Source organism: Delphinus delphis, chromosome 2 (genome assembly GCF_949987515.2).
Source record: "Delphinus delphis chromosome 2, mDelDel1.2, whole genome shotgun sequence".
Lineage (NCBI taxonomy): Eukaryota > Metazoa > Chordata > Mammalia > Artiodactyla > Delphinidae > Delphinus > Delphinus delphis.
Genome location: NC_082684.1, coordinates 60,324,323 through 60,351,941, shown reverse-complemented (window position 1 = coordinate 60,351,941; position 27,619 = coordinate 60,324,323).

The window sequence follows — 27,619 nt, the reverse complement described above, 5'->3', positions numbered from 1 at the left end:
CTGGTGGCTATGTAGCTACCCTGGAGGCAGATACTATAGGAACAGTATAGGTACGTGTATAGGAACCACAGGAACAGTATAGGTACATGTATAGGTACCACAGGAACAGTATAGGTACATGAAGAGTGTAGGTTCAAAAATAGATTAAGATAATGATTCCCAAAATAGGTAACAATTTTTCCCACCAAAAACCCCATGATCTGAATCACTGATTTATGAAGTCCCCCTAGGCTACAGGGTCAGATCACTGATGGCATTTACTTGTACCCTCATGTGACTTAATAAAGATGATACATTACCTTACTCATCAGGTATCAAAAAACAACATTCTGTTTGGATAATGGCATAGGTACCTCCTTGCGAGGCAGTAATAATGTCCAAGGCCATCCTATCTTTGAGGACAGCTTTTCTCATTAGAGACATTTCAGTGTTCAATAAGGACAGGCTTGCTAGCTATCATTAAAGCTTGCTGGGTGAACTCAGTAAGGGCTTCTATGTGCACTATAAGGAGCAGCAAGAGTCTAAGGTGGAAAAGACAGATATCGAGTAGGAACTTGTAGGGGAGTCTTCCCTGTCTATAAGAATTACACTTGAAATATACAATGGAGAAAAGACAGCCTCTTCAATAGTGGTGCTGGGAAAGTTGGACAGCTACATGTAAAAGAATGAAATTAGAACACTCCCTAGCACCATACACAAAAAAAAACTCCAAATGGATTAAATACCTAAATTTAAGGCCAGACACTATCAAACTCTTAGAAGAAAACATAGCACAACACTCTATGACATAAATGACAGCAAGATCCTTTCTGACCCACCTCCTAGAGAAATGGAAATAAAAACAAAAATAAACAAATGGGACCCAATGAAACTTAAAAGCTTTTGCACAGCAAAGGAAACCATAAACAAGACGAAAAGACAACCCTCAGAATGGGAGAAAATATTTGCAAATGAAGCAATTGACAAAGGATTAATCTCCAAAATTTACAAGCAGCTCATGCAGCTCAATATCAAAACACAAACAACCCAATCCAAAAATGGACAGAAGACCAAAACAGACATTTCTCTGAAGAAGATATACAGATTGCCAAGAAACACATGAAAGGATGCTCAACATCACTAATCATTAGAGAAATGCAAATCAAAACTACAAATGAGGTATCACCTCACACCAGTCAGAATGGCCATCATCAAAATATCTACAAACAATAAATGCTGGAGAGGGTGTAGAGAAAAGGGAACCCTCTTGCACTGTTGGTGGGAATGTAAATTGATACAGCCACTACGGAGAACAGTCTGGAGGTTCCTTGAAAAACTAAAAATAGAACTCCCATATGACCCAGCAATCCCACTACTGGGCATATACCCTGAGAAAACCATAATTCAAAAAGAGTCATGTACCACAATGTTCACTGCAGCTCTATTTACAATAGCCAGGACACGGAAGCAACCTAAATGTCCATCAACAGATGAATGGATAAAGAAGATGTGGCACATATATACAATGGAATACTACTCAGCCATAAAAGGAAATGAAATTGAGTTATTTGTTGTGAGATGGATGGACCTAGAGTCTGTCATACAAAGTGAAGTAAGTCAGAAAGCAAAAAACAAATACCACATGCTAACACATATATATGGAATCAAAAAAAATGGTTCTGAAGAACCTAGGGGCAGGACAGGAATAAAGACTTAGATGTAGAGAATGGACTTGAGGACACAAGGAGGGGGAAGGGTAAGCTGTGAGAAAGTGAGAGAGTGGCATGGACATATATACACTACCAAACATAAAATAGATAGCTAGTGGGAAGCAGCTGCATAGCACAGGGAGATCAGCTCGGTGCTTTGTGACCACCTAGAGGGGTGGGATGGGGAGGGTGGGAGGGAGATGCAAGAGGGAAGAGATATGGGGATATATGTATATGCATAGCTGATTCACTTTGTTATAAAGCAGAAACTAACACACCATTGTAAAGCAATTATACTCCAATAAAGATGTTAAAAAAAAAAAAAGCCAGGATGCTTGCCATCACAAATCCCAAAACTGAGGCACACTGCCCAGACATTCAGAACCTGGCTGCCGTGAAAGCAAAATGTTGGTCCTCTTTCTGACTCAGCTTGCTGCATAACAGGAAAACCGAAACCTAATATGAAATCACTTTTTTTAAATGGTATTTGTCGATAAAACATTTTAATCAAATTTTTTATATCTTGAAGGTGATAAAAATTAAGCTATGTTTTCAGAAGTAGATCTGTTCTCATAAGTCTCTTCTCAAAGAAACAAACTAGAAATTAAAGTGAATCCCTGATCTCTTACTGCTTTGGAATTAATCATTTTGGGCCACTTTCTAAATTTAGTTACAAACCATAAAAACAAACATTTTCATACAGCACAGGGAATATAGCCAAGACTTTATAATAACTTTAAATGGAGTATAAGCTATAAAATTTTTGAATCACTATGTTGTACACCTGAAACTAATATAAAATTATAAATCAACTATATGTCAATTAAAAAAAAAGTTTAAGAAAGGGGCTTAACCTGGAATGCATGAACCTTCCAAAGTTGTATGCAAAGCTCAGCGTGTTTGTGCATAAGTATGCTTTTCTCAGATTCCAAAGTCTTCAGAGGCTTACAGAGACTATCCCATACGCCTTATGTCATTGAAAGCAATAAAGGCATTAATGGCATGTTTCAATTTTACTTTAAAAAAAAATCAATAAATCAAGTAATTAACGTTTTCCCCTTTAAAACAGCACTCTGAGAGCCTCCAGGTATGATTCAAGTCTGTGTGGGTATCAGTAGTAGGGATCCAAAAAGCACACCCACAACCCTATTTCCCACACGGCTGAGTACAGACAGCTGCCAGAATGCATGTGGCCACCAAGAAGTTGTAGTTTTATTTTTAATAGTCAACTGCTTAATGTGCACCCATAATGGACTATTTAACTATGGTTAAATTCAAGAAGTTTAAGAAACATCAACACCCAATTTAAAGAGGAGCATAAAAGTGATAATAATTCTCACATTTCACCTCAAAATGATCTTTTCCAGAATTCTAAATTGCATTCCTCTGATAAAGATTCTTATATAGCATCTCAAGATATCTCCAATACTTAAAAAACAAAGTTAAGAAGATGAAACAGAGTGACAGTTACATTAAATGTGGCATTTTAACTCATTGCAGGAAATAAAGGTTATCCACACCTGCAAAGCAGTACAGAAGAGTGCTTACAAAATAGCAGTAGCAGGCAGAAAGTTTTTTGTTTCTTATCACAGGGAAACAAAACACACAAAAAAAGATACAAAATAAAGCAACTGCTTTTTATTTAAAGCACAAAATGCAAGAACACCATACATTAGTTTTTTTTAAAACACACACATATTTTCTTCTATTTTAGATACCTCCAAACAATGTGATGGGGCATTATGTCTGCAGCCTGCTCTTGAAAGGGTCAGGGGGTAAAAATTTCCTTGTCCCTTTCTTATAACTCTTCTGAAGGTTTTTAACTTATTCAAAATTTTAGAAATTAATCTACATTTAAATATCTATTTTATCCTAAAATCAAACACAAAATAATGTCATTTTTAATTTATTATTTATTGAAAAACCTCATTCTAACTTATCAATTTAAAGTAACCAGTGCATATTTTTCGCTAAATACTTATAGATTATTACCTTTAGATGTATTACATTTAGAGTGCATTAAAGATACTGCAATCTTTAATATTCTTATCTAAAATAAGATCTTTTTAACTTCACATTACTATTTCATCATATAACTTTCAAAACTGATGGAATGAAATGATGAGATTATATTTTACCATGAAAAGTGTTGGAATATCAAAAAGGTTTGCTTATATTCAAGCTCCATCCTGTTCATTATGGATCAAATACAGGATGGGGAAAACGAAGTTTTCAGTGTCTCAGCTTCAGCAGAGATACTCGCATCTCTCAGAGAAGAGTGTACAGGGGTGGATCTGGAGCCGAGAGACCATAGCTTCACAACTGGTATAACTGGAAGCCATAGTTTGGAGTTTTCCAATGGACACAACTGTTCAATTTTCTCCAATGAGTGAGTTTAGAAGGTAGATGCTTATATTGGTCTAGAGTTGCAAATTTGATAAGCAGGTGCCATAGAAAACAGACGGTAAGGGAGTTGAAATTTCTGGTGAGAGAATAATTTACGTTATTCACTGGATAAAGTAGGTCCTAGATAGACTTTTTTTTTTTAATGGAGGGAAGCCAGGTAGGGGATGATAGACCAAAGGAAAAACTGGAAGGATTAGAAAAGAAATACTGGGGATGTGGTATTTACAGAGGGAGAAATTTTGTGGTTGTGTTTGCAAAATGGAATTCTGGTTGTTAAATCATTTTTTTGAGAGTAGAGAAAGGTGAAGAGACCTTCTGAGTAACATACCAAGGTGGTGTGGAGGTAAAGGGCATGATATAAAAAATGGCAAGAAAGCTGTAAATTAGGGAGTTGAAGGGACTGCCCAGGTGGATATTTTAAACAGCCAGGTTCGTGGTAAAGAGAAATATTGTAATCCAGATGCCAGAGTTCTTAAGGAATTCTGGAAATGGACCAGAAAACATTGTTTTGAAGATGAATTTTGGAGTTTAAATAGCAAGTCTTCAGGTCCAAATCCTCCATTTACTAGCTCATCTTGGACACATTATTTACTTCCTAGGCCTCTTTTTCCTATGTATAAAATGTCATTAATAAATTTCACAGGATTTCTGTGAGGACTAAAGAAACCTATTTAAAGAAACTTACAACTGTGTTTGAATATAGAAACCTGTGTTCCTCTTTGCTCTTTCATTTCTGCTTGCAAGCTTGAGCTCATTTCTTTCTTGTAATACCTTGACAAATGCACACAGTGGTTATCAACACACACTACTAAAATTCTCCTTTCCAACCTCTCCCTGTAGAGTAACAAGCTCATTAGACACACATCTGCCTTCCAAGTTATCACAAGCACCTTAAAGAGCTTGCACTGGATGAATCTTCATTTTTCAGCCTCCAGTCTCAGTATTCTTATTGAACACTAGTCAATCTTAAGCCAATGTCACATATTTTAGATGTTTTTATGGCAGCATTGCATTTCTGGGTGCAAAATTCTATTATGACTAGGATATTTAAGGCTACCACTAGCATTAATGTTCTGAGTGTAGGTGAAAGTGTTGGAAGAAAGGGCAGCCCTGGAAAGTTAAGCTAGGAAGGAAGAAAGAAAGAGCAAACATGAAGGAAAAGCAGAGAGGTGACACAATGGGCTTACACTCTGGGCGGGGACCAAGAGGTCAGGGATGTAATTAACTAGCCTTGAGTTCCTGTTGGAGTCTGGGGACAAATTAACACCTTGGGTGTTGAAACTGGGTAGGGCTCTAGGTGTGGCTTGGCTTGATGACTAAGATGTTTCATTTACCAGAATTATGGTTTCATTCCCTCTCTGAGCCCCTCAGTTTTGAATTTTTGAGGTCAGCCCTGATACAGCGCTTCTAATCCCTATCCAAATTTTGATGCCCAAGTCCTTTTGACAAGTGTACGCTTTGCACAAAAAAAGAGGGTGAAACTGACTTCTAGCAGATAAAACTTGGAGTTGAATTTTAAAGCATACAGGATGATGGTTTGATTTACATATGTTATGAAATGTACCATAATAGGTTCAGCTAACATCCATCTTCTCATATAGATACAATTTTTTAAAAGAAAAAGAAAAGAAGAAAGGAAAGGAATTCTCTCCTTGCAATAAGAACTCTAAGGGTTTACTCTGTTAATAACTTTCATATATTCATACAGCAGTGTTATTCCCAGAAGTGAAACTGCTGGATAATATGGTAGTTCTATTTTTTTTTATTGAAGTATATTTGATTTACAATGCTGTGCCAATCTCTGCTGTACAGCAAAGTGACTCAGTTATACACATATACATTCTTTTTTTTTAAACATCTTTATTGGAGTATAATTGCTTTACCATGGTGTGTTAGTTTCTGCTTTATAACAAAGTGAATCAGCTATACATATACATATATCCCCATATCTCCTCCCTCTTGCGTCTCCCTCCCACCCTCCCTATCCCACCCCTCTAGGTGGTCACAAAGCACTGAGCTGATCTCCCTGTGCTATGCGGCTGCTTCCCACTAGCTATCTATTTTACATTTGGTAGTACATATAAGTCCATGCCACTCTCTCACTTCATCCCAGCTTACCCTTCCCCCTCCCCGTGTCCTCAAGTCCATTCTCTAGAGGAAGGGAGGGAGAGGGATGGACTGGGAGTTTGGGGTTGGTAGATGCAAACTATTACATTTAGAAAGGATAACAAGTTCCTAATATACAGCACAGAGAACTATATTCAATATCTTGTGATAAACCATAATGGAAAAGAATATAAAAAGAATGAGATGATATTCATTGTGGTTTTAATTTGCATTAGCCTAATGACAAGTCATGTTGAGCATCTTTTCATGTACCTGTTGGCTTTTCATGTACCTTCTTTAGAGAAATGTCTATTCAGGTCCTTTGCTCATTTTTAATTGGGTTATTTGGGGGTTTGCTATTGAGTTGTATGAATTATTTATGTTTTGGATATTAACCCCTTATCAGATACATGGTTTGCAAATTATTTTCTCCCATTCTGTAGGTTGTCTTTTTATTTGGTCATGGCTTCTTCTGAGTATTCTTGGCTCCCTTGTCAAATACCAGTTGACCATACATGTCTGGGCTCTTGATCCTGTTCATTTGGTCTATTTCTGGTTTTATGCCTGTGTCACATTATTTTGATGACTATAGCTTCATAGTATAGCTTGAAATCTAAATGTGATATCTCATGCTTTGTTCTTCTTTCTCAGGATTTCTTTGGCTATTTGGGGTCTTTTGTGGTCCCATATATAAATTTTAAGAGAGTTTTTTCTTCTTCTATAAAAAAATGACATTGGAATCTTCATAGGCATTGCATTGAATCTATAGATGTCTTTTGGTAGTATTGACATTTTAACATATTAATTCTTTCAATCCATACACATGGGATGCTTTTCCATTTATTTGTGTCTTCTTTGATTTTTTTCATCAATGTCTTGTAGCTTTCGGCATAGAGGTTTTCATCTCCTTAGTTAAACTTATGAATAAGTATTTTATTGTTCTTGATGCTATTGTAATTGGGATCACTTTTTGTGTCTTTCAGAAATTTCACTGTTAATGTAAGTAACACTACTGATTTTTATTTGCTAATTTTGTGTCCTGCAACTTTACTGAATTCATTGATTAGAGCTAACACTTTTTTAGTTGAGTCTTTATGATTTTATATATATATATATATATATATATATACACATATATATATCTCATGTCATCTGCAAATAGAGACAATTTCACTTCTTCTTTTCAAATTCTGATACCTTTTATTTCTTTTTCTTACCCAGTTGTTCTACCTAGGACTTCTAGTACTATGTTGATAAGAGTGGTGAGAGTGAACACCCTTGTCTTGTTCCTTAGAGGAAAAGCTTTCAACATTTCACAATTGAATATGATACACACTCATTTTTAAAAACTCAGGTAGATATAGACTAAAATGATATTAAAACATGTCTCTGAATGGTTATATTAACAGTTGTTTTTCATTATAATCACCTATTTTTTTACTATTATCTATTAAACATGTATTTTTAATTGCAGAAATAAAAATTTTAATCCTATTTTTAATGACAGTTAAAAAATGATGACTGATAAGATATATACTTTCTCTTAAATAAGAAAGAAGAATCCAGAACAGTCGGGATAATGTGATCTCATCTTTGTAATAATCTATATAGTTTATATTAATATATTACATTCTAAGAATTTATAATAAACTCATCATCTCTGAGCAGTAGGATTAAAGATGAATTTTACATTTCCTCATTTTGCTTATCTGTATTTTAATTGTATGATGCTTTTATAATTAAAATGTGTTATTTTAAGGGAATTTATTATTAATGATAAGTATCAATGAGTTATATGAAAAACAGACTTAAAAAGAACACATAACCACAGCACAAAAAAAGTACTAGTGTACAAAATGGGTTAAACAAATATAAATTGTTAATTCTCTCCCACCACGAAGAGACTTGTCCACTGTGATGCCCCAGGAAGATTAAAATTATAGCACTAGGGACTTCCCTGGTGGTCCAGTGGTTAAGAATCCACCTCCCAATGCAGGGGACACAGGTTCGATCCCTGGTCAGGGAACTAAGATGCTGCAGGGCAACTAAGCCCGTGCGCCACAACTACTGAGCATGTAGGCCACAACTAGAGAGTCCGTATGCCGCAACTACAGAGCCCATGTGCTCTGGAGCCCACGCACCACAACTAGAGAGCCCACAAGCCACAACTACTGAGCCCATGTGCCACAACTAGAGAGAAGCCCGCACACCACAACAAGGAGCCCACACGCCACAACGAAAGATCTCACGTACCATAACTAAGACCCAATGCAGCCAAAATAAAATAAATAAATTTTTTTTTTTTAAATTATAGCACTAATACAACTTGAAGAGATGAGGATTTCAGCAAGCAACCTGAAATGTCCTTAAAACAGAACTCAAAGAAAAGCCATCAATTTGTTTGTCTCTGGGACTTTTTTAAAATAACAAATGGAAAACATTATAGCTTTGTTATCTTGTGAAAGAGATTCATTCACTAAAAGCCTTAGTATTTACCAAATGCAACTACCTTGAAATTTCCCTGCAATATAAAAATTAACTTTTCAATCAAAAATTGCATGTTGTACATTTGTGTAATAATAATTCCCTGTTGCGCATGCAAGAAACTTGTCAAAACAGGGAGGCATAACATGTTAAAATACAGACTCTAACTGAATCCCAGTATAGCTCATTATGTTCTTTACAATAGCTCTACGCTAAATTGATGAACAGAAGGCAGAAATAAGGAAAAGAAGAACTAAGTGCAAGCTGAACAAAGCTTATAAAGGGGAAACAATTTGCTGTCAAAAAACAAAAAAGCACACATGTTATTTAAGGTTAAATAACAAACAAGGGACACTAATTTTTTTTTTTTTTTTTTTGTGGTACGTGGGCCTCTCACTGTTGTGGCCTCTCCCGTCGCGGAGCACAGGCTCCAGACGCGCAGGCTCACGGGCCCAGCCGCTCCGCGGCACGTGGGATCCTCCCGGACCGGGGCACGAACCCGTGTTCCCTGCACTGGCAGGCGGACTCTCAACCACTGCACCACCAGGGAAGCCCGGGACACCAATTTTTAAAACATCAATAGTTTTGGCAAACTCAGGATAGTTACTCTGTAAAAGAGAAAATCATATAAAGTAATAAAAAATATTTTGCAATAATAATTATAAATTCAGAGTTGAGTCTAATTTTAGTCTTAAAAAATAGTAATCTGCCTACGTTGAGAATGAGACAGAATAGCAAACAATGAAAAACTGAAAAATGCAGAGTGGAAAAACAATTCTAAAAGAAACAGCAACCAAAAACCATGATGGGTTCCTAATTTTATCCAGTCTAGAAGGTGTAATCAATACTCTTTCCAACCATTTGATTAAATGATTAAAGCGTTAAAGATGCCCAGATACTAAAAGCTTCAGTTGCTAAGATTAATGTGTATCCTTCCCAGAACACAGACCCTTTCCAAAAATAATGAGTAAGTGGAACCAACAGAGGCTGAATTGGGCAAAGCTTTGTTGCCTCATAAGCAAAGAAGAGAAATACTTTAGGAAAAGCCATTGTAATATGTGGTTTCAAGGCAGAAGCTATCATTTCCCCCCAAAAGAAGCAGTGCTGTGGCACAAATCCAAGGGCACAAGTCCCAGAGAACACAATGGTGCCTCTGGAGCAAAATGGTAACCTGATACTGGGCAATGCAAAGAAAAAGCTGATGAATCAGGTCCACTGACACAAAATAAATGCTGTGAAAGAGAACACTTAACTTTAACGTCATTAACTCCAAAGGAGTGGACTTTCTACTGACCAAGCTAAATATCTCAATAAAAAGCACTGCTTAAATACACAAGGAAAGACTCTTTTTGTGTGAAAAGGATTCTTTTTTCATATAATTTTTAACCGACTCCCTGTTTCCTTAGCTAGCTTCAGCATAGAAACACAACTACCTTAAGAGGCAACCACAGGGTCGGTACCGACAGAGGGCTAGCTCTATCCTTGGTCAGTCAGCCACAGGATGAAGGCTGAAGGACACCAAGCTCTGCCAAAATTTCTCTTCAATATGCCCCCATGAGAGGCACTCCATGGAATTAAATCATTATACTTCTTAAATGTCGCTAATTAAACGCAGCTAGAAGTCATCTGAAGAATTTATTAGTTAAGATTGCATTCAGCTGCCAATACCAGATGCCTACCTCACTTGAGAGGGATTTATTTATTTCCAGCCACAACTTTTGAAGGAATTTCTACCAAGCTGCTATGTCATCAAGGACCCAGGTCTTCTATATTTTTGCCTTTCCTGGTGTATGACTTTCTTCCTTAAGGTCACAGGATGGCTGCTGCAAGTTCTATCTGCTGTTAAAAAGCTGAAAAATAACAAGATGTAGCCTGGTAACTCCAGAAACCAGACTGTCTTTTAAAAGCCCCCTTTCCCATTCTTCCCAGACAAGAGTAAGACTAACTTCTGATGCATATGATTACTGCCTATATCAGTTTCAGTTGCAGACTTAGAATAAATTTTCCCTCTGAGCTAGCAATGAAGTTCAGGAGTTCAGTTATCAATGCCTCATCTTTCAAGATTCTCTAATATGGAAATGGGGAAAGACCTCTAGGTAAGTGCCAAAGTTCTCACAGGCAAGGATAAAATGCCCATATCTCTTACCAACTAGGGAAGGGCCAATTTTCTAGGTAGACTAATAATCACAATAGCAACTACAATAATGCAAGTGCTAATTGTATATTAGATACTGTGTTAAGCATTTTATACTTATCACAGGAAATCTGAGCAATACCCTTGTATTTGAGGTACTTCTGTTAGCCCCATTTTAAAGCTAAAGTAGTACCTGAGAATTAGGATTAAATGACTTGTCGAAAATCACATAGCCAGGAGGTGAAAGAGCTGGATTTAAACCTAGAGTAAATGAGTCAAATAGGAGGTTGGGACTCAAAGGTTCATAGTCTCTTTCTCAGATGGAGGCCAAAGGCTTTAGTTAAACACTCGTTGCTCTCCCAGAAGCTGAGAATACTTTCAGCTGAACTGGAATAAAGGTGCAGTAAATTGCAAATTCAACACAGACCCTTAGGTTACAAAAACCATTAGTCTGTACAGCAGGATTTTGTGGGCCCAGGGATCCTGAGCCACAGGGCTTTGAAAGATTGTTTAATGCAATGTCAGTTTCTAAAAGCTTTTGTATGAGCTTTACTATCTTCCCATCGGTTAAATATGAGCCCATATAAATCACCATCATCAGCGTAGCTTAGATACTGCATTCACTTCACAATTTGTTTACCGCTACAGGGAAAGTGCCTGTTTGATCACACCAAAAGGATGCATGCCATTGATGCTAAATTACATTTTTCAAATTAAATAAATACATACTCATAACATGACAGAGGGAGAAGCAATAGTAAACCAAAAAATATGTACACAGTGCAAGTTATAAAAGCCTATGTCACCATAAACCAAGTTTAAGGGAACATAGTAGTACAATCAAATCCATCCTTACAGAGATAAAAATATCCTTTATTAAGTTAAAACAACATACTGGTGAATGAAAACTATACAGATGACATAAGAGAACAAGATTGTTGACACTCCCCTTAAGTCAGCAAAAACTTGCAGTCACGAAGCCTCACAGGTGGCAAAATAAGCCATGTTCTTCTGGGAAAGTAATAAACATGCCTAACAATTTTAAAGGTTAAATGAAAACAAGGTTATCCTTCTGTTTTTTGTTCTGTTTTGTAGGCAAATGGCCTACTGTTTTGTGAGACCATGGCTTCAGAAATTTGGGACTTGGAAGTTTTGCGTGTGTTTGTGCTTGTTTTGTCTTGGTTTTTTGCTTTCTCTCTCCTAAGGTGAAATTCACATATCATACAATTTACCATTTTACAGTGAACAATTCAGTGACATCTAGTACATTCACAGTGTATGCAACCACCACCTCTATCTAGTTTTAAAACATCTTCCTTACCTCAAAACAAAATTCTGTACCCATTTAGCAGTTACTCCCCACTGTGCCCTCCCTCTGGGCCCTGGCAACCACCAATCCGCTTTCTGTTTCAATAAAGAATTTATGAAATGTATGCTTTGGTAAGTTTACCCCGAAGTTTTAAATATTTTTACAAGTGTTTATTAAATAATAATATAATTATATATCATTATATTATATATTTATTATATAATTATATATTTATTATATAATTATATATTATATATTATTATATGTTTATTATATAATTACTAAATAAAAGGGATAGACTTTCTAAATCAGGAAGATAGTACAATTTAGACTCAGATTTCCAATACAATGCCTCCACCATTTTTTTCTTATTTTTACCCAGTAATACAATCAAATCCATCCTTACAGAGATAAAAATATCCTTTATTAAGTTAATATAAACACAGAGAGTCATATACTCTGGATGTAAGTAACTGCTCATGCTACAACAGAGAAAGGTGGGAAGGCTACCCGGGTCACGAAAGTACAAAGACGATTCTGTATCCTTCCATGTCTCTTCCAACTGTCTCTTCCAACCATATTTTATTTAATGAGCTTATGTATGTTTTCACTTAATTTTCATAACAATCGTGCAAGAGAACCACTATCGTTATCATCCCCAGTTTACAGAGACTAAAACTGAGACACAAAGAGATTAAATGACTTGTCTGAAGTCACACAGCTGCCAAAGCCAGGATTTGACCCAGGTCACTTGGCTCCAGTGTCCATCCTCTTAACCCCCAGGTCACACTACCACTCTGCCCAAGTAATGACCCTAAGAAAAGGCCACTATTTAGCTACTGAAATACTCATGGAATAATTGATTACACATTACAGAGTACAAAAAAGAGGTTCCCATTTTATTTAGTGCCTTGAATTAGATGAGGAAGTTAGCTGAGCTATAGATGGGTCCTAATTTTATAATTAATTTAGAAGAGCTGTGTTTCTCACTGGCAAAAAAAAAATAAAAACAATGAATAATAAATTTTCTCAGCACTCACCAAAAAAATAAAAACAAAAAACGATTTAAAGAACTATTCGGCTTTAAAGTAAATCTGAATTCTACACAAAGAAGACTGTGAGATAATAGAAAAATATATATATATATACTGGTCTCTGTGCCACCCCCCCACCCTCCCTCGGTTCCTGGCACAGAGCTCCTAAAACCCTTGTAAATTCCTAAGTGATAAGAGCACTAGGAGCATCTTTTGTTCTAATAAGGCAATTCTGAGTGGTCTCCTGGATGGCTCCTGGATGAGGGATGGTCACCAGAAAGACCAAGCCATGATTAGAAGCTTGGACTTTTCGGCCCCTCCCCCCATACACACCTCCCCAGAGAAGGGAGAGGAGCTGGAAATGATGTTAATAATAGATCATGCCTATGCGAGGAAGTCTCCATAAAATCACAATGGCACAGGATTCAGGGAGCTTCCAGGTTGGTCAACACATCCACATACAAGGAGGGTGACACAACTCCACAGGGACAGAAGCTCCTGCACTTGGGAACCCAGACCTCACCCTATGTATCTCTTCATCTGGCTGTTCATCTGTATCCTTTATCATATCCTTTAGTAAACTGGTAAACATAAGTAACTGTTTCCCTGAGTTCTGTGAGCCACTCTAGTACATTAATCCAACCCCAGGAAGGGGTCATGGGAACCTCTGGGTTATAGCCAATCTGTCAGAAGCACAGGTGACAACCTGGACTTGCAATTGGCATCTGAAGTGGGGACAGTCTTGTGAGACTGAGCCCTTCACCTGGGGATCTGACACTATCTCCAGGTAGTGTCAGAATTGAGTTAAACTGTAGAACACCCAGCTAGTGTCACAGAATTGTTTGGGTGGGGAAAAAATCCACACATCTGGTGTCAGAAGTGCTATGAGTGTGGAGTGTGGTAGTAGTGTGAATGTAAAGGAGACACACAGGAAAGAAAGACACAGGAGGTGGAGAACAGGGTTTTTCCCCACTCAGAAGGGGAAGACTGAACTTCCCTGGTGGCGCAGCGGTTAAGAATCTGCCTGCCAATGCAGGGGACATGGGTTTGAGCCCTGGTCCAGGAAGATCCCACGTGCCACGGAGCAACTAAGCCCTTGTGCCACAGCTGCTGAGCCTGAGCTCTGGAGCCCACGTGCCACAACTACTGAAGCCCGCGCGCCTAGAGCCCGTGCTCCGAAACAAAAGAGGCCGCTGCAAGGAGAAGGCCGCACGCGGCAATGAAGAGTAGTCCCTGGTCGCCGCAACTAGAGAAAAGCCCACGCACAGCAACGAAGACCTAACACAGCCAACAATAAATAAATAAATAAATATTTTTTTAAAAAAAGGGAAAGACTGAGTGTTTTTCCTAATACGAGTATATATTTGGTTCCCTGAATTTTCCATATCCTCTAATCTCCACTATATCCCTCTTTGCTCTAACTTGCCCATAAGATTCTAAATATTCTACCATACATGCAACCCTGCCTCAAGCAGTTTTGAAAGCTTTTGAGTAAGTCACAGAAGAAAGCAAAAGGTGACAACTGTAATTTACAAACTATAATACTGCCTGGCAACATAGCAGTTACAGTAGTTTTCTGGGTTTTCTTTACTTTCTAGATAGAAGAGTCTAAGAACAGCCTAGAGAGATACATGCTGTAGAATTGCAGTGCTCCAGCGCTTGATAAATTCAGTTTTAAAAAAACTGGCGCACTATTTGAAGGATATCCCAGGCATGTATTTTCATGTTTTGATTGACTGTTTGAGCATCATGTCTAATTTCCCAAGATCACCATCAATCTCCAAAATCCCTTTCCATCCTTTCCCAATACTCTCCTTCACGTTCCCTATGTTCTAGATCAGGCCTATCCAGAGAATTTTCTGTGATGAAGCAAATGTATTGTACCTGCACTACACAATACAGTAGCCATTAGCCATCTATGCCTACTGAGCACTTGAAATATCGCTGGTTCGACTGAGGATCTAAAATTTGAGTTTTATTTCATTTTCATTAATTGAAATTTAAATAGCCGGATGTGGCTAGTGGCTCCCGTATCGGACAGTGTACCTCCAGACAAAGAGACCAACTTGTCCGTTCTTACCCTTTCTCATTTACTCCATTAGTATTTATTGCCCATGTGCTCTGGGCCATGCATCATGCTAGGCTCTGGGCATATAATGGTGAACAAGACACCTCTGACCTTATCAATGCTGAGGGAGACAGCTATTCCTCAATTACAACAAACAAGTTCTTAATTTCAAATCATAGTACTGCATCTCATCAATTCTAAGATGTTAAGTTTTTCATATATTAACATTTCCAGAATCAGGGTGTATGCCTTATACCAATGGCATCTTACAACCACTGCCACGCAGGCCAGTCATGGCAAACTTTCATTGCCTGCACATACAGGAACTCAGGCATTATTCCTAGTGGCATGACCAGAAAAAAATGCAACCCCTCAACATTTCAGCCAACAAATTACAGAAGGGTCATTTGAAGAAAGTATATGAGTCCGGGTCATTATTGTTCAATTAACACCTTCTGGTAGGATCAAGAAAGCACTTCCTGTTGATACCTTCTGATAAAATCAAGATGACACCTGCAACAAAACTCAAAAATCTGGGATCTGTGTCTTGGAAGAAAATTCAGAAGACAAGAGTAGAGCACTCTGTTACGAACTGCTGCATTACCGAAGTACCTGAAGGTACAAGGATAACACTTTGGAAGAACATGGACATCATCAACTCTACACTGTTTAGTGATTCAGAAGACTAAGATTCTAAATTTTAAAACCTATCTGGGGCTTCCCTGGTGGCGCAGTGGTTGAGGGTCCGCCTGCCGATGCAGGGGACGCGGGTTTGTGCCCCGGTCCGGGAAGATCCCACATGCCGGAGAGCGGCTAGGCCCGTGAGCCATGGCCGCTGAGCCTGCGCGTCCGGAGCCTGTACTCCGCAACGGGAGAGGCCGCAACAGTGAGAGGCCCACGTACCGCAAAAAAAAAAAAAACCTATGTGAAATACCTTACTCAACTTATTTTGTTTATATTTTCCTTTTCACAAATGCACAAGAATAAAATATGATGAAATCCATGTCTATATAAATCTAAAAGAACTCTCAATAAGAATGAAATTTAAATTACGAAGAAAAGACATTGTATCATGGATTAATTGGGAGTGGGGCTTTTCCCTTTCCTAATAATACATAAAATAGTTGATTATTTTTCAATATATGGCATCGCAAAAGCAATGAAATTTGATAAATGCAATACTCAAGTGTTCATACTTCCAATCCTTTTTTTTGCCACTTTTCCCTCTACCTGGAATGCCCTTCTTATTCATCTTTTTATTCCAGGTAAGATGCCAACTCATCACTGATCTTCATGTATTTTCCATCCCAATTAATTTTTCCCTCTCCTGAATTCTCAGAGTAACTTCTCAAGACCTACTATGGAGCACTTGGTATTTCCTTTGTTGTATTATAGTTACTTATGGGTGTTCTTAGCTCCCTCCGCAGAGTACCTGGAGTCCAGACTCCTTAAAGGCCAACTGCATGTCTTACTCAAACCTTATGTACCAGTTGGGATACTTGTTTGCCCACTGGAGTATTTAGCGAATGTACCAAGGCCTCTACAGCATATAATGACACGAAGATACCCCACAGAGTGATGTAATGTCCTTCAGACTTGAAATATGGCAGATGTTATTTAATAGTAAATTTCTGATTGTGTCAATATGCAGCATGGATGAGATAAACTGAGAATCTTTCCGACCAACACATGCAATGGTCTGGTAGGAATGCCATGAAAATGCTGGTCTCAGGGCTATGTTCAAAGATCCCACCGGGTTAAATATAGGTAATTGAACACATTTTTGTGTAAAAGGGATTATCTCTGCTTCTTCCCAAAAGCCCAAAAGTTAAAAGTCAAGGAATTAACACTAACAAACCCAAAATACTAAGAAGTCTGGTAAAGGAAATCACAGTAAATAAGGTTAACAAATTTTGGAAGCTGATAAGCAGATGGTCAAGAAATTTTCAGGAATGAGAAAAAAAGCCTCCTTCATAGATGAAGTGTGGCACAGGGCTAACAATGGAGGGCTTTGAAGCGGGGGTGGAGGAGGAGGGATAAATTGGGATTGACATATACACACTACTATATATAAATATTGTAGATAACCAATAAGGACCTACTGTATAGCACAGGCCTATATGGGAAAAGAATCTAAGAAAGAGTGGATAATGTATAACTGATTCACTTTGCTGTACAGCAGAAAACAACACAACATTGTAAATCAACTATACTCCAATAAAAACTACTTAAAAAAAAAAAGACTAAATAGAGTCCCCGGTCCCCACCTTCTAGCAAACACGGGATAGGCAGAGATGAGTTTACTTCTGAACTGGAGGAGCTCTGTGTTCCATGCAAAGCTAAGGGTAACACTGAGGTATAATTAAAACAAAGGAATACTGCACAAGGGGCCCCCAGCCTCCTTCTCTCACTCAGCTCTGACAATATCCCCTCCAAAAGTGGATCAGTGAACTCCTCTTCAGGGAAACTAATAAGCTTCTTAAAAATAATTACTGTACTAGCTATTTTAAAAGATAATATTTTTTGCTGTTCTATACATACATATATACAGGTGCTTATATATACACACATATTCAGAAACACTTGAGATCCAATTTGAAGTTTGAAATTTATATACATTTTATATATTTTATAATTATATGTATATACATACATATCCCACTAAACAGCTTGCAGAGTTTTACAGGTAATAAGTGCTCAGTAAATATTTGTTAAATTTAAACAGAAAACTTCAAAGAATACAATATTTACCACTATGTATCCAGACATGGAGTTTGATACTTAACAACCAAAAACTGTTCAGACAAAACTTTCTGACTCCAAGTAAAAACCAAAAACAAAACCAAAGTGGCCATGAGTATTTACTGTGTTCACAGTGAACATATAGCACAGTTCTTTCTCTCAGCTCCCTCCAGGGTGCTGATCTCATAGTCAAAGATGATGGTTTGATGACAGGTGCCTACATGATCCAAACAAATCTATCAGATCTTCTGAAGGCCTATTTAGCAACATTACAACCACTTTATAAAAACAGTTATAAGTAAAGATTTAAGTTTAAAAATTTGTTAAAGTTTTTGAAATTTTTCTAATATGTTTTCTTTTCTTCAGATAAGAGTTCAACCAATTACATTAGAGGTTGTTATTGCAAAAAAAGCATGGAAATTTAGTACTAAAGTATATAGAAATGTTTTTACAAGATGGAAATTGGAAAATATGCTACTTTACTTCCATAATTTTTAAACATTCCCTAACAAGAAAATGGCCCAGTCTAGATTAATTTTATGCTGTCGGTTCTGGGAAGACATCTGCAGTTTTCATCATTATCCATTATTATTAGCTGTTGATAAGCATCACTAAGTGATTTTAAGGTTTTATAAAGCAAATGAGGCCTTGGGAGTTCTCCGTGATGCTGTGCATCTACCAAGGGTTGGCAACAGTTCAGGAATGGGGTAGCCAAATCGCTGACCCCCTTTTCTTTAAGCAAACAGAAGTACAGCAGGAGAGCAGCAATACAGAGGAAAGCAGAAGCCAAGAATCTTTTTTTCCCCCATAGATGAGATCAGCTCCACTTAAGGAATAAACTTTTACATTATGATGCAGGGTTGGAAAAACATTCTGAAACAAAGGGTATGTCCAAGGAGGGCAATTATAGCTGATCCTTACAGCAGCCTTGCCAGCTAGGTATTTTCACCTCCACCTAACGCCCAAAGAGAATGAGTAAAAGCCCAGACTACCAGTGACTGCCTTGAAAACCCTCTCCCTCCACCCTTGACAGCTGTTGTGCTGAGACCCAGCTGAGGCTCACTTCCCTTTGAGCAATCACTCAGAAACAGCCTCTCTGAACCCCACCTGCTTCTCCTGGCTCCCCACTAAGGACTCCACTTCTCTAACAACCGTCCAGGTAAAGGCTGCTCATCGTACCTGATCCCTCAGAGCTGAGAATGGTGCAGGAGACTCCTCACTCCATAATGCCTCTTCTAAACCATTACTCCTGCACCCTTTCAGAAAGTCACTGTCCCTACCTGGGACATGCCACCTGGTACACTACCTCTGGCTTTCTGTGACTCCGTCATTTACCTACCTCCAAGCCAAACCTATCAAAGAAGACTTTGGTATGAGGATTACCATACTCTACTCTGACTGCTGGAAGAATGATGCCAAAGAGAAAGCGGGTGGGAACCAAAGTTAACTTCTACTTTGCCATTTTGCCTGTGGCTCTAGTTCAATCATCACTTTAGATACCATGAGAACCACCTGGGACTTGGAGTGCTATCAGCTTTGGCACCTGTACCAGTTTGCTAATGACTAAGCTATACAATAGTAAAGTATCTGGATTTAATTATATATCATAAAGTACAGACGTTTAAGTTTCTAATATCCAACAATATTTGGAAAAGTTAGTGTTTTTCAATATTATCAGTAACTTTGGTATAACAAAGATACAATTAGATTCAAACTATCACCCACCATCTGATATGGTACCATTTCAAGACCCAGGGAGGTGGCTGGGCAGGGATTATAAGAGAGTAAAGGTGGCCAGAAAGTAGCAAGAGACAATGGGGAGACTTCAAAGGCTGCCTCACAACAATAACAACCCCTACCTTCCCCTCAAATACTCTTTTTTTGGGGCTTTCTGCCCTGAGGTGTTATTGACTCCTAATAACCTAAAATATTACCCTTTCCTGGCCATGTCTCTAGTCAAGTTCTATGAAAATGTCTATTTCTGCTTTTCATAAACATCCTAACATCCATATTTCTTATGTCTGTAAATTCTAGTCTTCAGGTCTTAGCTCAAAAATCCCAAACATTCCCTACTTGGAAAAAATCAAATCGTTTGTATGGTCTTATGGTGGGGACAGAGAATGACATATATGTTATATACTTATAGACATACATTTAACATAGCAGCCTACTGGGCAAGGATAATCTTTAATATTATCACTAAACATAGCACTATAAAAACATTAAAATTTTATTAAACCTGTATTATCAAGGAAAGTTATATAATTACTGCAAACTAAAAGGACTTCTTGGCCTTTATTCAGAAATTTATTATTAATTCCAATATAAACTTCCCATTCCTACAAGCTATTATTTTTTCAATTCTGAAATTATATTTAAGATATATATAAGAATTATATTATATATATATAAAGACTGACTAACTCAACTTCGTCAACATCACATTTTACTAATTGCATTGTTTACTTGAATTTCTTATTCAAAACAGCATTTGATTATTCACAATAATGTTGTTCAATTTTAACTGAATCCTCAAGCAAACCAGCATGCAGCTTCTCAGTTTGTATGGTAATTCATCAATACATTCATTATGCATTTCTTATGGACAGGACATGAATTCAAATGAGAGATATGGTTGAAGGTATGCCTACTTTTCTTCAGGCAGAAAAAAGGAGGAGAAATAAAATACATATACAAAGAGACTTTTTTCTAAGTCCAAATGCTTTAAAATATCATTTTAATTTTAATTTTAATTTTAATTTTAATTTTAAAAGACACCTGTACTCTACGGAATTAAAAACATAAATCTGTCTGTACATCAGGGAGTGACATTTTTATCTACATTCAAGGGGTGGATGACCTGAATCCCACAACAGTTAATTAGTCGATCCAAGATCACAGATGCATTAATGAGAATCTTCCAGAACCCTAAAGGCCAAACACCTTCCTTGTTCAGTGCAGTTTGTGACTTACACCATACATTTTTACATTTATAAAAGTAATTAGAAGAGCTACCATTACATTGTCATAGAATTTGTATGCTATCAGCAGTTGCAAACTAACAGCTAGAGCAGAATTCTGCTCTACATTTAGAAGTGTTTTTGGTTTTGTTTTTGGCCAGCAAAGTATATGTGGTTTTTGTTAACGGATTTGGATACCTTTAGGCCAGGATATACTGCCCAGTCCATCAGAATCCTGGCCGCTGCCTAAGGCCTTACCTGACAAATTCACTCTTTCACATCGCCTACTGAGGCCGAAGGCCTTTGAACTTACATCCTTGATCTATACAGACTATATACTCTATTTCCAAGTTTAATCTTTATTGCCATTTCTTACTTTTAAAGCCATTTCTTACTTTTTAAAGTTTTCTTATTGTCATTTATTCAACCTTCCAACCCAGTCTCTCTATCATAAATGCATCTTGTCAAATGTACTCATTCAGCAAATATTTATTGTATGGTCTAGGTACAGCTGATAGCCAATAAAATAGGGAAACAAAGTATCCTGTTCTCCTGGGGTTCTAGTGTAAAAGACATATAAAAATAAATGCTGATTAATGCTCTGGGTTGGGGAAGAGATGCTATTTTGAAGAGGATATCGGGAAGGCCTCTGTGAGGAAGTGATATTTTGAGCAGAGATGTGAATAAAAACTAGGTATGAGTCACGTGAATGCCTGGGGAAGAACAAGTACAAAGGCAACAAGACAGGAACCCACTTAATACACTTGCAGAATAGCAAGAAGGGGCATAAAACATGGAGAAGAGATGTAGGAAACAAGGTCAAAGAGGTGGCCAGGGTCAAGTTCACCCATGGCCTTGCAGGCCACAATAAAGACTTGGAATTTGCTCCAAGTGTGATAAGAACTACTGGAGATTTTTATCAGGGGACTGAGAAAATCTGACTTGATACTTTTAAAAAATAAATTCTGGCTGCCATGTTTCGAATAGACAGAGAGAACCATCTAGCAGCCTACTGCATTGATCCAGATGAGAGATGAGTAGATTAGACTCCTTGTTAATGGTCCAGGGATGGGCTACACCTTGGTGCAGGATGTAACAAGTGTTCAAATTTGGGATATATGTTGAAGGTAGAGTTTACAGGATTGGATGATATGAGATTAGAGAACAACAGTTGAGTAAAGATGACTCCAAATGTATATAGCCTGTTGAACGATTGTGTCTGTTCCTGACATGAGGAAGGCTAGAAGAAGAGAAGGCTGGGGAGTGGAATCAGGAGTTAAGTTTTGGTCAAGTGAACTGTGAGATGCCTATTTGACACCTAGTGGAGATATCTCATAGGCAAGTAAACATACAATTCTGGAATTCAAATGAGAAGATGGGCTATAGGCATATATTTGAGCTTACCTAGATGGTATACAATGCCATGGAAACGGAAAGAAACACCTAGGGAGTGAGTGTACATAGAGAAGAGGTCTGAGAGCTGAGCACTCCCAAGATCATGCCACAATTTCAAATTAAGGAGGAAGAGGAGTGTCCAGCAGAGAACACTTAGGACTGGCCAGGGCAGCAAGAGAACATGAAGTCCTAGAAGTCAAGTGAAGAATAAGCTAAAGTTGACAGCACTAAACCAGCAGCAGCATCAACTGGGAACTTGTCAGAAATGCAAATCTCAAACCCCACCTCAGACCTACTGAATATGAGGGCTGTGCTTTACCCAGGCCCCCAGAATGTTTTGACACATACAGAAGTTTGAGAACCAAAGAAACTCAGTAAAGAAACAAAGTAAAGGCAATACTTAAAAGGATACCTCCTAGAGAACGGACTTGAGGTTATGGGGAGGGGGAAGGGTGAGCTGTGACAGGGCGAGAGAGAGTCATGGGTATATACACACTAACAAACGCAGTAAGGTAGATAGCTAGTGGGAAGCAGCCACATGGCACAGGGATATTGGCTCGGTGCTTTGTGACAGCCTGGAGGGGTGGGATAGGGAGGGTGGGAGGGAGGGAGACGCAACAGGGAAGACATATGGGAACATATGTTTATGTATGACTGATTCACTTTGTTATAAAGCAGAAACTAACACACATTGTAAAGCAATTATACCCCAATAAAGATGTTAAAAAAAAAAAAAAAAAGGATATGGTCCCCAGAAGCGTTTGCTAAGACTCAAACTGAATACATACACATTTAAACTCTACGAGCTGTGCTAGATTTTAAAGTACCCTTTTCTTTCGCAGTATCAAGTGATGCTTATCTAACTAGCAGTTTTGTGGAACAAATATCTTTAGGAGTCTCCCTTCATTTTAATTTTCACCAGATTTGTCTTATCACAGAGAGTAGCTATTGTTTCAAGGAATTTACTTCCCACTAGTTCTTTTGCAAACAGACTTCACTCCCTTTTACAAGCAGATCTTACCACTATCCTCCCTTTCCCACTATCCTCAACCACATTAAGGTTCACCTTACAGGTTGGAACACAAAACAAACTCACATGAAAGAAATTTTCACATAGGACAAACTTTAAATTCTTATGTATTTTAGATCACTGGTTCCCAAATCTACCTGCTCATCAAAATCACCTGGGGAGTTTTAGGGGTTTTTGGGGTATTTTTTAGTAGATTCCTGGGCTCCACACCAGACCTATCTCAAAACAGAATTTTGGAAGTAGGGCTCAAGAATCTATATTTTAAATAAATTTTCATACAATTTTTTGAAAAACCTTTCCAGTTGATTTTGAAGATTAGCTGAGCTTGGGAGCCACTGTTATAAACTGTAAACAATTTAGAAATTCAGGAACCATAAATCTGTCAGGACTGAGCAGTAAGGGAAAGCTCTGTGGCATAAGTGAGATTTGACTGAGCAGAACAGGCCATCAAATGTAGCAGACTGTAAACTGACAGGCAGAGCAAGGGCATGAGTTTTCCAGAAATGAGCAATAATCTGACAAAAGAAAGAAGCAACACAAGCTGGTACATTTGTGGTCCTAGGAGATGACGAGACTCACCAGAAAACAGAGAGGGTGTAGTGAGAAATGACAGGAAGTAAGTTAGACAGGGAAGCACCTTACAGTTCATTTCAATAAGTAATAGTAGTTCAGGCTTCAAGATGGATGAGTGTGACACAAAGAATAGAATAAAGGGAGTCATGACCCGCCCTGAGTTTTAGCCCAGCTCTGAACTAGCTAAAGCCCCTACATAGGTGATGCTAGCTATGACTCTGGGCAAAAGGAGATTTTATCCAGATTTGTGATTCTTAGTAAAATAAAAAGACAGACCTAAATGGCATCTAAGATTTCTTGCAGATCTAACCTTTATGATTCTATTTTTAAATAAGTCCTACTATTTCAACATTTCCAGTGAGTCCCTTTAAGCACTCTTTGCTGTTCTTTGAATTTTACTTCTCTCCATTACGGAGAGAATAAAGTGCCAAGTAATGTGGGCAATGGCGGGTGATTTTCTTCATTAATCTCACAATAGGAAGTCCTGCATCTACATTCCAATAGCAATCAACCTGCAACAATACGCACCTTTCTCCAAGGTTTGCTCTAGAGACTTTGGACCTTAATACAGATTTGTTTGACGGAGATGAAGCCTTACAAAAACACACAAAAAAAGATGGATTCATATGCCACACTGACCTAGAAGAATAAAACTCTGCAACAAATGTGTTAGATAAATCTGATGTGACAAGCACTTCTGTGGTAGTAGCCATTTTACCCAAGGGACTTAGTGATATATGAAGACTAATATACTCACGGGATAAAGACTACAACCTTCTATTTCCAAGTACACTTGGCACAAACCAAAATCAATTTTCTCCTCTCCTTAAAGTTAGTTCCATCTGTCAAGATCCATCCCTCTTTGGCCTCATCTCCAGCCATGTCCCTTTTTCCATCATATTATTTAATGACTACCATTGCAAATCACAGAGATAAAGATTCAACAGAAGATAAAATGTTGTTGCTGAAATAGAGAATTTGATATTATTCACTTTAAAACTGTCTTGCTGAGAGCTCATGAGATTATTCCTATGATTCTCAGGAACAATTATTTTATGATTTTCCGTAAAGTATAGAATAATGTCCAAAGGAGATTTCAAGGAAAAGGAATTATGATGAAGGTGTACAAACGAAGCAAAAAGCAAGATGAAGTTAATAAAGCCTCTTTTCCTTAAGTCTGTTTAGTGCTATAACTCTGTACTATGTTAGGAATATCTGATGGCTTATCCAAGTTCCAAATAAAAGACTTACAGGATAAAACCTGTAGAGGAAACATAACGATTTACTCAGGAAGCCCAGTTCTATTCCTCTTATATGATGTGTGTCCTGACAAATGATCTCTTTAAAAGTAGTGCCAGGATGTAGTGGAACTTGACTTCCTATTAAAAAATCCCCAGATAAATAGCACCTGTACCAAACCCTTAATTGTTCACTGACATGTTTATTAGGTTTAAGGGTTTAAATATATATTTTTTTAATTATAATAATATTATATCCATATTATATATATTATTATTAAGTTATATAAAATAAAGTTTCAAAAGCTAACAAGCTGGTAGATAAAGGAAATATTGCAAAACAATAAAAGCCAGTATACATCTATTACAATGGACATAAAGCTGACCTCATATGTGGTGAATAATGGTCTTTCTTAGCTGTAAGTCATCAGAGATAGTTTCGTAGAAAATCAGATTTTAAGTAGACTTTGAGGGATCAGCAAAGCTAAAGACCTTAATATTTTGAGGGTACCCTCTGAGTATCGTGTCAATTATACCACCTCAGTGGATCTTACATTTGTTCCCTTCTCTCCAGCTGCTCTGCCGCTGCCCTAGTTGCAGCCATCATCATCTCTCACCTCAATGACTGCAACAGCCTCTTTTCTTCTTCCACTTAGGTCCAATCCAACCCACTGATTGTGTCTGCCCACTTTCTGTCCTGGAATATACCAAGTGCTTTCTACCTCATTGCCCTTGTCTGTAGTTTTTACTGCTGTCGAGTGTTTGGCGCATAGTAGCTACCCAATAAACGTGTTAAATCAATGAATAATTGTTTCTTCTTCTAGTTTGTAAGCTCCCCAAGGTCAGAGACCATATATGTTTTATTTCCCACTGTATTCCCAGAAGCTAGCATAGCATATAACAGATAGTAGGCCTTCCATAGATAGTTATTGAAGGAAAAAAGGAAAGAGGCAGAGAGGGAGGGAGGGAGGGAGGGAAAGACTAAGCAAACACCAAATCTGCTGCATGAGTTTTGCTTTAAGGACATGTTATTATCCATGTCACAATTATAATAATTCTTAGTTCCCTTTGGAAGCATAATAACACTATAACTCATTGTGGAATAAAGACAGGAACGCCTATGTTGGTATTTGCCCTATTAAAATTGTTTTATAACTAGTATCTATTTGACTAAATGTGCTGTTTTGAAAAATAATGAACAGTAATAAAAATTCCATAACTGCACCTAAATTAGTCCCAAAGCATTATCACTAATACCTACTGTCTGTACTTTCAAATGCTAACTAATAACTAAATATGCATGTCTTCAGCCATTTTAACAAGGCTTTTACTTGAATATTAAAAAGACAAGGTACGTGATAGAAACTATCTTATTAACATCCATGAACAGTAGTTTAATTCCTATAAAATAATTGCATATACTCAGAGAAACATCATGTTTCTAATGCTGGAGGTAATATTACTTCAGTGACACTATCGAAATGAATTGTTCTTTTTTTTTATTACAGCTAGACATATGCCATTATCTGTTGGATTTAACAAACATGCACCATCGAAGCTGTTTCATATTTAGTACCCCAGGGTATACCATGTAGTAATAATGTATTATGAAAAGAAAATTGTTTTACACTCTTTCTTGTAAATTATTCTCTCTTTCCTATTCTCCATGTGTTGAGATTTATTTAAAGTATCTTTTTTTTTTTTTTTTTTGCAGTACGCGGGCCTCTCACTGCTATGGCCTCTCTCGTGTGGAGCACAGGCTCCGGATACACAGGCTCAGCAGCCATGGTTCACCGGCCCAGCCGCTCCGCGGCATGTGGGATCCTCCCGGACTGGGGCACAAACCCGCATCCCCTGCATCGGCAGGTGGACTCTCAACCACTGCGCCACCAGGGAAGCCCTAAAGCAACATTTTTTAAGCACAGAGATGTGCATGGCACTTGATCAAAGTTAATAACAAAATTATACTTTGTTAGCTTACTAGGAACTTATAATACAGTATAAAACAATGTAAACAGAGAAAACAGGTTGAGAAGTTCTTTTGGTTTTGGGCGGTTTTTTTTGGTGTAATATCAAGAGAGCTGCAAAGACCTCTTTGGGGTAAAGAATTTAAAAGCATATTATATACTTTGTGGGGTATACATAAGATCTGCAAAGTATAAGTTTGGCTTCATTCAACACAACAGAAATTTCAATTTCATAAAGAATTCCATCAATTGTTTTTCAGAAAAACAAAAACTGAATTTACTATAAGATAAAAATAAATGCAACTTGAATGAAGGAAACTGGAACTAAAGTTTCCTAAAATTAGATACTCTGTGATTTTGTTTTAAGAGTACTGATCCAGTTTTTATGAAGCAAGGCTTCTCCGAGGATAGTACACTGCCATCTTAGGAGGAGTTATTTCTCTGGGATGATAGTTGAACTAAATAATTCTCTTTGCTGTCAATTT